Source organism: Terrapene carolina, unplaced genomic scaffold, assembly GCF_002925995.2.
Source record: "Terrapene carolina triunguis isolate 2854851 unplaced genomic scaffold, T_m_triunguis-2.0 Scaffold179, whole genome shotgun sequence".
NCBI lineage: Eukaryota > Metazoa > Chordata > Testudines > Emydidae > Terrapene > Terrapene triunguis.
The window spans coordinates 6,033,217-6,046,953 of NW_020664530.1; the positions used below are offsets into that span (position 1 = coordinate 6,033,217).

The following is a 13,737-nucleotide window of genomic DNA, read 5'->3' on the forward strand; positions in this document are numbered from 1 at the left end:
TTATCTTGTGAATATACTCCCAAAAAGTTACAGTCTAAAGATAAGAACCAAAGACATGGTGACACTGCTAGGTATAACAAGCCACATTCTGAATCTTTTCCTTTCTCTATATGTAGAAGTGCTGGAATCCATTACAGAAAGTAATTTAATGATGTATTTTATTATGTGTAATAAATATAAATTGCCTATTTTATTTTAACTGATTCAATTAAAATTAGGTATTATTTATCCATAATACTGGAAGGTCATCTTTAAAGGTGTTCTCATATTGTGCAGAAGCAGGTAATTTACCGAATAGTTATAGAACTCTTAACATTATTTTGTGGGTGTTATTACCTTGTAATGTGCAGTATTTCATAAAGTGTTTTTATCTGCCTGTCTACAAATAGCAGAAAGGGTTGGGACTTGGATAACTGTGTTGCAACAGGAGCAGGTATCTTTTATGTAAAATATAATAATACTGATACTAGAAATTACCTAATGACTGAATATTAATGTGGGCTATTATTATTGATAATCATTTATAATGATGTAGTGCCTAGAGGTCACCACCGTGTCAGGGCCCTTTTGTGATGGGTACTGTACAAATATAGAGTAAATAACAGTCCCTTCCCCTGTGAACTTAGTCTTAAATAGCCTTAGTGTTATGTGACAAGAAGCAATGGGCTTAAATTGCAGCAAGGGAGCAGGGCCATCCTTAGGCATAGGCAGCTGCGTAGGGCACCCAAAAATATGGGGCACCACCGGGACCATAGGCACTGATTTCTCATCTTGCCAGGGGGTGCTTGACTCCCCATCTCTGCTCCAGCCCCGGAGCACCCACCCACGGAGTCTGCGCCTATAACCAGGACAGCTAGGGTGACCAGACAGCAAGTGTGAAAAATCGGGACAGGGGGTGGGGAGTAATAGGAGCCTATATAAGAAAAAGCCCCAAATATTGGGACTGTCCCTATAAAATCAGGACATCTGGTCACCCTAGGGACAGCAGGTAAGAGTGGGCTGGCTCCCGCACAGCCAGCGCGCACTGCAGCCTCCTTACTAGGCAGAAGGCAGGGGCCGTATTCACAGAGCCGAATGTGCTGGCATGGCGCATTCTGCGAGAGGGAGAGGGTATGGGGGTCGGGTCTCTGTGGGGAACTGTGACTCTCCGCCGGGCAGATCAGTATCCTCTTTGGTGTCCCCCCCTCGGCCCCCCAGGCTGCGAACCCGGGCTGCCGCTTGGTGTGTGTCAGCAATGGGGGGGGGCTTCTTCTGGGGGGTCTGTGGGCAGGGGTGGTGGCTGTACCCCAAATCGGGCATAGGGGCACCAGTTTAATGGTACTGCGTAGGTCCCCATAAATCCTAAGGACAGCCCTGCAAGGGAGGTTTAGGTTGGATATTAGGAAAAGCTTGCTAATTGTCTGGTTGGTTAAACACTGGAATAAATTGCCTGGGGAAGTTGTGGAATCTCTGTCATTAAAGATTTTTTAAAAGCAGGTTAGACAAACACTTGTCAGGGATGGTCTAGATAATACTTAGTCCTGTCATGAGTGCAGGGGACTGGACTAGACGACCTTTCGAGGTCCTACAATTCTATGATTCTATGATCCAGAGGTAATGAGTGTGGCCTCAAATAACTTAAAATGTAAGAGAATGCTTTAGGTCAGTTTTAATATTGATTAATAAAGTGAGTACTTGTTACTGAGTACTTTCAACATTTTTGATAAGGACTAGTCAGCATATGTAACTTGCTTATTTTGGCCAGTTAGATCTTAGCCATGCTTCTTCCCACAAGACATCCAAAATTATCACAAATTAGCCAGTGGCATAGTACTAATTTGGAATAATTTTAAAGAAGTGAGGCAAACCATAAAACACAACATGAATGTGGCAACAGGAAAAAAAATGCCCTATGGGGAAATTTTCAAAGGCACAGAAGGGTGTTAGGAGTGCAAATTCCATTGATTTTTTTTTCATGGAAATTGGGCACCTAATTCCTCTTGTGCCTTTGAAAATCTGCTCTTTAAAGTTTAAGCAATCTCTCTGTTTAACATTTACTGAAGATAAAAGGGAAGGAATGTCAGTAGGCCAGATTTGCAACAGTGGAGTTTTGCTGATTTATACTGGCTAAGGAACCTTTGTGAATGTTTTTAACAAATACAGAACATCTTTTAAATGGAAGTTGTCATTTGAATACCTTTTTGCTCGTTAAAACTGAAGTGATATACTGGACCTGCTCATGCAGATAATGGTGTCTGGAGAGTACTAGTCAAGGAAGATTATGTCTAAAGAGAACCCCAGTCTAATTGTTTATATTCCATATGAGACCTTGTTGCCAGAAGGTTCATAAACATGTTCACTTTTGGTAGGCTAATGTACTGTGTCAAAAATATTTTTTGTTATTTCCAATTAAAGTGTTTTGTCTTATTTAATTTTTCCGACCTATCTGTGTTTGGAGACACAGAAAATGCTTCATAGTTACAAAATATGTACAACCATGAATCAAGATTTTCTTTACAAAGCAGATGGATGACCCACCACAGCAGAGTTAAGATCCTTAGCTAAACATTTCAGCCTAAGTAGATTTTTTTTTAAAAGGAAAATGGAATTGCAAGTTAATAATTTACATTAATTTCTATACTGGAGAAATAAGAGTATTTATTGTATTATGTGACCTTGCAGTCTCTTTATTGGTGGGTTAGCACAGCCATATAGAGTCCCCAGAATAACGACAGTATCATGAGCTGAGTTTAACAGGATAACATCTGTTACTGGAAGAGGGTGCAGAGGCATCTCCCCTCCTACTGCTGGTGCAAACAGCTTCCCTTTCTCCCTGAGGCAGGAAGCACACTCTTCAACTTCTTCTCAGCCAGGGGTCCTTCCTGTCTGGAAAAAGCCACGCCCTTTAGAGTTTGCCTGTCGGCTGCAGACACAGCCAACACAGTGACTTTGTCACAATACATTTATTTTCATTTCTAGTGATTCCTTCAGGAGCAGGTCCAGTATATTCCTTCAGTTTTAACCAGCACAATGCTCAGCGGCGGCAAGCGAGGGCGGCAGTCAGGCAGCCTTTGGCGACTTGCCTGCGGGAGGCCTGCCGGTCCTGCGGATTCGGTGGCAATTCGGTGGCTTGTACGCCGAAGCTGCGGGACCAGCGGACCTCCCACGGGCATGCCGCCAAAGGCAGCCTGCCTGCCATGCTTGGGGCGGCAAAAAAGCTAGAGCCGCCCCTGACAATGCTATTCCAATACCTATTCTCTGCTCCTCTACCCACAGGCATGCACCTAATGACTGCCACTACTATGGCACACTCCCACAACCTAAACTCTGCCCCACTTCAGGAAACCAGCCTTTCAGCACCAGAGTACCCCTCTAGCTTCCCTTCTGAACACTCCTATCACCAGGTGACCCATCCCAACACTGTTAGTCATTGGTGTTTTGGTGCAATGATTTTGAGTGTTGGGTAGTCAAAGTATTCAGAAAGGAAAGTAGAGGGGTAGTCTGGTGCTGGAGAGTTGGTGTCTGTAGGTGAGGCAGAGTTCAGATTATGGTGGTGTGCAATAGTTGTGGTAATCGTGAGGTGCCTATGGGCGAAGGAGCAGAAAGTGGGTTAACTTTTAATTTCCTTGCTTTTGTGATTTTGTTCCATGTGTAGCTATCTTAACTTGTTTCACAACACACACAAAATGAGAAAGAATCAGCATCCTTTAGAGCTTGATCCAAAACCCATGGCAGGCAACAGAAAGACTCCCACTGACTCTCAGTAGCCTTTGGATTAAGCCCTTTGCACTCACGCTTGTTGGCACCATTATTTGATATTTAATCCAAGTCAGAGAGACCTGGAGTTAAATAAGTTTGTGCTGAAATTCAGCAGGCTGACTGAAAAATGTGTAATAAACGTTGCTGCATGTTTGAGACACATGAATGAACATGGATATATATAGTCTCTTGATTCTTAATGCCTATACCTTTAAAACCATAGCTTTTATGTTGGAGAAATTTGTCACTGTAGAGCTGGCATGATGGAATATAACACAATTTGTTTTGACTGGCACATAATTTTTCAGTTGACGACTAGTCCACACAGCTCTAGAGATATAAATATGACACCAGCCACCTCATTTTTGATCACTTGCCATGCTTCATAGACTGATACATATGCAGCATTTTGGACCATAAATTTGTTAGGCAAAAGGCACAAATGTTGAAAAAACAATGGTGATCAGGGCTATTGCAATGACCTTGCTGTTTTTAGGGTTTGACCCTTTAAGAGATCTGATAATGTGCAAGACATACCATTAGCATATATTGTGCTAGGCTGAATTCCCAAGAGAACTATGAATTAAGTGTATGAATAAAGATGAGTGGAAAACTGAATGTTTTTTCAGGATAATATTTATCAGAATTTTTTATTGGAAAATGTTTTAAAATATTTTTTTTTCCTGAGCTCTTTGAACCAGCCAGGTGCTGAGCTTTCTGGTTCAGTTCTATAAAGTGCTTGGGCATTTGATTAGAATTCAACATGCAATAGTCTCATTGAAGTCAATAGTCCTATACAGATACTGAACTTTAAGGACATGGTTAGTGATTTTCAGGATCATGTTCTCACTGTCCTTCTGTCCAAATACTGGAAAAAGATAATGGAATGGTGACTTCACTGATAAGGAGGAAAGTTGAAAATCAGGTTAATTTAATGAGCTCTGTACCTGTTTTTGCTACCACAATATTCTTTCAACTATGCGAGTAAATGAATATTGGATATGGATGAGATTTGTCCCTTTCTTCATCCTCCAAATCCAACAAAATCTATTCATATATCTCCTGTGGTTAATTTTCCTTTTTGCCTTCATTCATTTTCATATAAGTCCATATTGCAAGCAAACATCCGCAATGGTTTTAATGGAGAATTCTGCTTTCAAACCTATGATGCAATATGGCCCTACGCTGCTATTATAGCTTTCCCCCTGACTTTATATGATATTTTCTATTTTTTTACTCCACAAAAAGTTGCATGAGATAGAAACATTTCTTATGTCTCATCATTTTAGTACCTCTTTTGCTTTTCCTGCCATTATTGGGTTTTATTTGTTAAATTCAGTTGCACTTTTGAGGGAAGGACTAGTATAGTGCTTTTGAATATCTGAACTAATGTTTTGAGTCCTCAGAATAGGTTTAATATAATAGAGAGCTCGCTGGAGAGAGACTGACAGCATGTAGAGCTGTTAATACCTCATTGAGAACAATATGGGGAACTCTGGTAAGGATGAGTAAGTAGCATTGCCAATGGGATCCCTTTATTCCATAATGTTTCATTATAACACAGTTGTGCCATGTTTAAATCCAACTAATAAGAATAAAGTTGTTTCATAAAATATATTTTAAGGATACTTGCTGATATAGATATCATTTAACATAAATAGGATAAAATTAAGTGAGTAAATCTCAGAAGTTTACTTGCTTTCTATTTTTATTTTTAAATAGGAAATTAAATATTGAATTTGTATTACCATAATTATATTTGCTGTCTCACACATCAACTAGTCCTAATTTCTTGATATCTGGTAAGTGATTTGATAGGACCAGCTTATACATTAAGGAGATTCATTTTAAAGTGGAGAAGTCTGTCTGGTGAACTCATATTTTAAACCTGTGTACAAGAATGCTGGTCTTGCTGCAGAGTGATAATTCACTGCTAGTAATAATGAAATAAGGAATTTAATATCTGAAGGAGTTTATGATGGCAGGGCAAATATCAGTCAGCTTTTTAAACTGATTTTCATTTTAAAGAAGCTAAAAATATTACTGACTCAGAGGCTAGAGATTTGATGTGAAAGTGACATAAACCTACAATTAACAAAAGTATTTTTTCATCCTTCATTCTCTTTCTCTCAAAACAAAACAAACAAAAAGAACCCCAATGAAATATTTAAAGCTATAAACTGATTATAATGTATAGTATGAAAGTTATCGGTCTTTTACAGTTCATCATCTTGGACCTTCTGTCTTTTCCCTATTAAAGCCACTCATAGTGGAATAATCAAAGGATCTGAATTTTGTAGAAGTATTTAAGTGGGGTTTTTTAAGTTTTTGTCTTAAAACAGAAAAACAAAATTTACACATTATATACTGGGCCCAATTCTGTCCTCTGTGACATGGGCTACTCCCAGTGATTCAGCGATTTATTTCAGTGACAGTAGCATCAATGTAGCTAAAGGCAGAGAAAGACCAGCTCATTGTTGTTGTTGTAGTAGTAGGTGGGGCGGGCAGGTGGTCACCCGCTCCTACCCTCAAGGGCTGATTTCAAGCCCTTGAGGAGGGTGCAGCTTTGAATGCTGGGCTGATTGGGAAAGCAGCTGCAGCTGGGCCACACCCCAATCAGGGCCCAGCTGGCCCTATAAAGGCTGGGAGCCAGGAGCAAGGACTCAGTCTTTATCTGCATATAGAGGGAGATGGGCCTGGCTGCAGGCAGTTTAAACAGGGTACCTGTGTGGAGTAGGGTTGGGGAAAGGCAGAAGAGCTAGGGAGCTCTGGCCTAGGAAAGCCCCAGGCTGCAGCCTAGCATTGGGCTAAAAGGTACTGGGCGTTGCAGAGGGCAGCCCAGGGATAGGCTAAGGCAGCAGGTCCAAACCCAACCTTGCCAGTGATGAGTAGGCGGATACTGTAATCTGCCCCGGGTTGTGGGGCTAGACAATGACTGGCAGTAGCCCTACACTGAGGCGAGGTGGGGTTAGTGGGTGGGGGTTCCCCTGGGTGGGGAGACCCAGGGTGTGGGGGTACTGCCAGGGGGGCAGCAACCCAGAGAAAGGGGTCCTGGGAGGGACACGGAGGCCAGCGGTAAGGCGGATCATCAGCGCAGGGGGCGCTCCAGGATGCTGGAAGAGCTAATTCCCTGGACGACCAGCAGGAGGCACTGCAGGGGTGAGTCCACACGCTTACAGTGAGACTATATAATATTGGTTCAAACTTTGCCCATCCAGTGCTTAGCAGGGGCATAGCATCCAAAAAGCAGAATAACCAGGCAGTGTATTTTGCACAGGGAATAGTCTAAGGAGAACCCATATAGGGATGGTCTCTATGCATATCGTGGAGCTTTCCTGAACAGCAGCTCCATCTGTTATATCACAAAGGTGAATTTTGTGGGAATTAACAGTAGATAGTATATAGCTGTATGGATATCTCCACCAAATGTCTCCCATGGGCGGTGGTAGTAACTTTACATTGATTCCACTGATGCTCAGTAAAGGGAGGGTTGCTTGTCATCTGGGGTGTAAATATTTCATTACCCCAACCTCTAAGGAAAAACATGGGAAAAGAAGGTGTGTATGATAAAGATATTTTAGTTCCTTATAGTCAAATATTGCTGTGTGCATAGTACACATATATGTGCATCTGTGTCTGCATGGTGGTGTGTCAGAGTAGAAAGAACTAGCAATAATTTGCAAATCCATAGCACTCTTTTTGTATAATCTCAAAATTATTTTTAAAATATTGATTATCCCTCACACCTGGATGAGGAGGGATTTTTATTGGGTACACTAGAGCCCAGAGCTACTTCCATCCTCACCCAGCTCTCTGCAGTCAATGACATACCTCATAATTTCCTCAGGCTAAGCTGCTCTTCTCCTGAAACTACTATATGTGGTTGTGTGGTTGTGGCTGTTTCTCTTTGCCAGCCTTGCAGGCAAGGGCTCTTTTGCTCTGACCTTTAGCTCTGCTGTGGATCAGCCCTTTCCTCTTCTAGTGAGAATAGGCTCAAGTTAGTCTAGACACTCAAATATAATGTGAGGTCCCTCCTCCTGCCACTATTTCATTCAGCAATTTCAGCCGTCATTACAGAATAAATCCATTTAAAGTAGATGAACAGATTTTTTTTTTTAATTTTATAATGGAGATATCCTATCTCCTAGAACTGGAAGGGACCTTGAAAGGTCATCAAGTCCAGCCCCCTGCCTTCACTAGCAGGACCAAGTACTGATTTTTGCCCCAGATCCCCAAGTGGCCCCCTCAAGGATTGAACTCACAATCCTGGGTTTAGCAGGCCAGTGCTCAAACCACTGAGCTATCCCTCCCCCCATATTTAAGTCTGTGGCCTGAACAGCTTAATTGGGAAAGTTTGTTAAAAATTAAAGAGCCAAGGTCATATTGGGCACATGATAACTTTTTTTTTTTTTTGAGTAAATACATAAGACTCTATTCCAAGGCTCAATGAGCTTAATTAACATTTTGATTTTGTTAATGTTTTTGACAAGAAATGATCAATGTTTCACATTCACTTTATTATTTTGATTTTATGCTATATAATATTATAGAATATAATTCATAATAGTTGAAACATTTCAATGATGTCAAAACAGAATATTTCAGAAAATCTTGTTTCATGAAAAATTCAGAGATTTTGACTTTGGGTCCTGATCTGGGACAAAAACAAATTTTGAAATTCCTGAATTTCCTTCAGGATAGGAATTCCATTTTTCAACCAATTCTAAATTACACTTAGACTCTGAACCTTTAGAGGATTGGCCATTCCAAGTTACGGAATCCAGTGGAGGGGAATCCAGTGGTGGGATTAGGTGGGAGTCACCCCGGGGAAAGCTTGCAAGCAGAGGGAACCCTTGAATCTGTTTTTTCTTGCAACCCCTAAGAGAAGAGAAATAAAGAAAAGCAAAATAAAAATGACAGAAAGCTAAAGAGGATAAAGAAAGAGAGACAAGAAAAATAAACCACATTTAGGTTCTGTAGAAATCCCGGCTCTCAGCTATAGGTGGCACTACCCAGGGGCGGCTCTATGTATTTTGCCGCCCCAAGCACAGCAGTCAGGCAGTGTTCGGCGGCACGCCTGTGGGAGGGCCGCTAGTAACGCAGATTTTGGTGGCATGCCTGCGGGAGATCCGCCGGTCCCGCGCCTTCGGTGTACCCGCCGCCGAATTGCCGCGGGACCGGCGGACCTCCCGCAGGCATGCTGCCAAAGGCAGCCTGACTGCCCCCTGCGGCTTGCTGCCCCAGGCACGCGCTTGGTGTGCTGGTGCCTGGAGCCGCCCCTGCACTACCAATATAAATAGGGTAGCAGATGAAGATTGAAACTTTTGTGTAATCATCAAGGGAGTTTGACTTCAAAGCTGTATTTAACAGCAGGAGCTATGTTACTTCATCTCCTTTTGAACTTACTGGGAACTGGTCTCTATAGGGACGGAATGTGTCATAGGGAGAACAGATCAAGAGAGAGGGCACTGACATGATGGGTTGCTGGGGCAAAGGCACAAACCAGGAGAATTAGATTTTCGGGGGATCGGGTACTAATCAGACAAGTGCAGCAGAAGCAGCCCTGTCAAGTGTTGTTAGTCCTTAATTTTTTATATAAGCATTGGAATATATACAACATACAGTAGTCTAATAATAATAAAAAAGACAATGACTTTAATGGAGTCCAGATTTTACTAGTCCCTACAAAACAATAAGAACTAGATTCTGATACCCCTTATCACTGGGGACAACTCAGTGTAAGGTGAGTAAGAATGGCAGAATAATAGTGTAAACCCCTGTTAATAAGGTTAGATTATGATATGCTTACTCATGTCACTCCATATGTAGTTTTATGTATTTCAGTGGGACTTCCTAGGGGCAAAGGTACTGGTCAGTGTGATTAAGGATACCATATTCTCTCCTATAGAACATTCCTCTCTGCCTTGGGAAATAAAAATCCCTTTGAGACCAATTGTGCACCCCACTCTTGAGTAGTCCCACTAATGGCAGGTAACTAAGGCTACGTCTTCACTACCTGCCGATCCGGCGGGTAGCAATCGGTTTATCGGGGATCGACTTACCGTGTCTCGTGAGGACGCGGTAAAATCGATTCCTGATCGCTCTGCCGTCGACTCCGGAAATCCACCTCGACAAGAGGCGGCAGCGGAGTCGGCGGCAGCGGTCGGCTTTCCCCCGTCCTCACCGCCAGGTAAGCCGACCTAAAATACGCAACTTCAGCTACGGTATTCACGTAGCTGAAGTTGCGTATCTTAGGTCGGAACCCCGCTGTAGTGTAGACCTAGCCTAAGTGCTCACCTGTATGAGCACAATCTGGTCCTAAAGATCAAATCCTGCCCTGATCATTTCAGTAATGAGCAGCAGAGAGCAGCCTTGCAGCCAAACCCTCAACTGGTGCACACTGGCATACCTCCTTTGGAGTCAATCAAATTTAATTGCTTTACACCAGCTGAGGATCTGGTCCTTGATGTAATCTCTGCCACATGTATTCCACTAACCAGGGCAGGATTTCTTAGTTGGGGGATGAAGGAGAAGATGCACTAGAGAGAGAATTCCTGTTACCTGCCAGCTAGTCCTTTAGGATAAGGTACATAAACTGAGTTGTTAGCCAGATGCAGTGTATTAATGTACAATGAAAGGATCATGTCCTGCTTACTTGCTCGCTCAGGGTACATAGGGAAGGGAAGCTCACTATACTTTTTTTTTTTTTCCTTGCCTCTTGTACACCAGTGCAGCATAGCATAGGCTTGCGTCCTATGCCTGGGTGCTGGATTCCCCCCCTCCCCTCAACTTTCTACCTGAAGCACAGAAATTCCAGATAGGAAGGAGCTACATGATGGCTTGAATAAAGATGATGCACCCTGTATATTTAAAGCCCTCCCAGTATGTGTTTAACTTTCCATTCGGATGCAGTTGTGAATGAGTTTCTCTTTGCATGTTTCCACATGTAATTAGAAAGCAGACCATATGGGGAAAGTATAGTTTCAAGTGATGTTTTTTAAACTAACCAATGCTGCTAAGTGTTTTTTTTCCCAGTGGAGGCTCCTCAGAGTAAGGATTGACTCCTCTGTTTTGAGTCTGATAACTCAGAGCTTTACAAAAGCTCAGAGAGCACTTTTTGTACCACTTTTACCTTTTAGATGTCACCGTGTTCATTAAAGCAGATTGATCCCTCTCTACAGATGCTCTCTACAGAGTTTGAGCTCCATTAAGATACTGGAAGGTATTTGGCATTAAGAAATATGCACCATATCAGTGAATTCATTCTAATTAAGTTCACTGTTGGAGGGATCACCTGGATATTTTTAATAATTCAATTATTTTAATATTCTTTTTTCTTTAAAAAAATCTCATGGACTATACCCAAGTAACTAACATCCCCTGAGTTAGCTCAGCTGCTCACAACTGCACTTAACTTTCAAATTTTTAAATTAAAATGAAACTAATTTTTAAAAAATCGAATTTAGCCTTTTTATTTCCCTCATCTGGTTTCTTGTGGGGTTTGGGAGGAACAAGGGGTAGTTAGCTAAAATTAGAACACCAGTGTCTGAGACTCATTTTTGTTCTCTTAATAGAAAGTTGAAACAGAGTTATTACTCTGTTTAAAAGAAATCCAAATTGGATAATAAGAATGGGTTTTGTACTTTTTTAATAAAAATGAAAAGGAGATGTTCACGGGTGACAATAAACCATGCCACTAGTAGGGTGTGATTTAAGCCTATTGAAGTCAATGGAAAGCCTGCCAGTGACTTCAATGGGCTTTGGATCAGGCCCATATCGCATTCAAAAGTCCACACTAACACTGGAATTGATCCTGAATTTCTTTGCATACTTATCTCTCCCGGTTACTTTAATGAAAGATTTGTGTTTGAAAAGAATCCAGGATCTGGGCCATTATCTAGTTACTCTTCTAATAGGTAATATATTTTATTAGCAACATTTTACAGATGGGATAAATGAAACACTGAGAACTTAATCCGACATTGCTACCTCAAGCAAAAATCATTAACCTACTAGGGATTAACACAAAGTGCTAATCTCCTAATTTGGAGCTGGGGGGGGTGGGGTTTAAAAAATGTGTTTGAAGATTCAGGGATATCAAATTGTTTGATTTAAAAAAAAAAAAACTCTTAAAAACAAATTCTGAAATTATTTCAAAAATTCTTTTGATTTTATTTTAAAAAAATCAAACATTTTTTTTAAATCATCAAATTCTAAACAAATGTTTTCATTTGATCCCAAACCATTTGTACAACATTTTAGCAAAACTTGAGGCAAATGTCATTTTTAGTTTAACTTGTTTGTTTGTTTGTTTGAGATTTTTGGAATTGCCAGCAATCCTCCCCAAACGCTGCTGTTCGTACAATTCTACTTCTAATGTCACCATGCTCCATGTTAGGTGAATTTCTAGCAACAGTGAATTCTAAAAGGGGGAATTGGAATTTGTCTCTTCTCCCCTGCCCCCTCCCCATTCTTATATCATTTTTACAAGTAAGGATAATACAAGTATTTGGGATGGATACAATGTGATGCCGTTTCTCCCAGCATGTTCTCCTTCTTTTAGCAGTTAATCATTTGCTGCATATGAAAGAGCTGACAGATATTAGTATTAACGGACTAGCTGAATGGCCATCATTGTAAATTAAGTGGAGTTTGCTTCTCTTTGCAGACTTCTGTCTCCTCCCTTCAACTGAGTGCAGGGCTGGCACCTTCTGGTCTCTTCTTGTGTTTAGAGACCGCCTGCTGCTCTCTAGCCCAGGATGAGAAGGGAAGAAGTCTGAAGAAAGACAGGAAATTCCCTTTATAGTTCAGAAATAGAATAATTCCATCACTATATTACACAGTACAGCAGCAGATGTATATAAAACGTTCTGTAGCTTATTTCAATAGTGGCACGATGGAAGTTGGGAAGAATTTAGTAACAACTTTATATGTGGCATACAGGAATTCTGACTGGACTATCGGTGAAAGTTAATGCTCAACAAATCCACACTAACTAGTACCAGTCAGCCTGTGCATTTCCAAACATCCAGCCCTTAAGATAACTGGCTTCTTCATTGCAGAGATGGAAGGGTTCAACATCATCACGCATAGTTATAGTTTTAAGAACTTTGTGATTTGGCTGCATTGCAAAGAATGCTATGCAAAGGTCTTGAGAGATAATGCAAGGTCTTCACTTGACTTGAGTGATCTATGATCCATTGTTATACACTTGTAACCCTTCTGCAGGCAGAGCCAGCAGCATCCTGGGCCGGGTTCAATATCTAGGAGTTACTTTCCATCGATACAACACAGAACTGGCTCAAGCCCCACTCAGTAACCTAGGAAAATTACACACCACTCCAGGGCGCTCTGAGAGGCAATACTTCCCCTCTTGAAAGCACAGAGTCTGAGTGTAGAAAAGAAACATTTAATAAAAGGAAGGAAGTAACTCGGCGTTAATTTGGGAAAACACCGCAAGCAGGGTTGATAAACATAAACCATGAGCACAGGGCCGGTGCTACCATTAAGGCAAACTAGGCGGTTGCCTAGGGCACCAAGATTTGGGGGTGCCAAAAAGCAGTGCCCCCAATTTTTTTTACAGCGTTCCTATGCCCCCTCCCCGAGCGCCTGGTCGCTATTCCACTTCTCCCGCCTCCCAGGCTTGCAGCGCCAATCAACTGTTTGGCGCCGCAAGCCTGGGAGGGGAGGAGAATTAGAGCGGGGGCGGCGTGCTTGGGGAGGAGGCGGCGGGGGCGGCGTGCTCGGGGAGGAGGCAGAGCAGAGGTGAGGAGCTGCTGCATGGCTCCCCGGGCCGGGAGGGGGGAGCTGTCGCGGGGGTGCCTCAGGGCGGGGGGGGGGAGCTGCCGCAGGGCTTCCCACCCCAGCTCACCTCTACTATGCCCCCTCCCCGAGCACGCCGTTGCTGCTCCACTTCTCCCGCCTCCCAGGCTTGCGGTGCCAATCAGCTGTTTGGGAGGGGAGGAGAATTAGAGTGGTGGCGGCGTGCTTGGGGAGGAG

The 13,737-nt window shown here is 42.3% G+C and overlaps 1 protein-coding gene across 1 annotated transcript in view; it reads left to right on the plus strand.

The window, feature by feature from the left end:
* LOC112113482 (contactin-associated protein-like 2) overlaps positions 1–13,737 on the plus strand; it is a 1,103,244-nt gene that overhangs the window by 15,631 nt on the left and 1,073,876 nt on the right. The window lies entirely within an intron of this gene.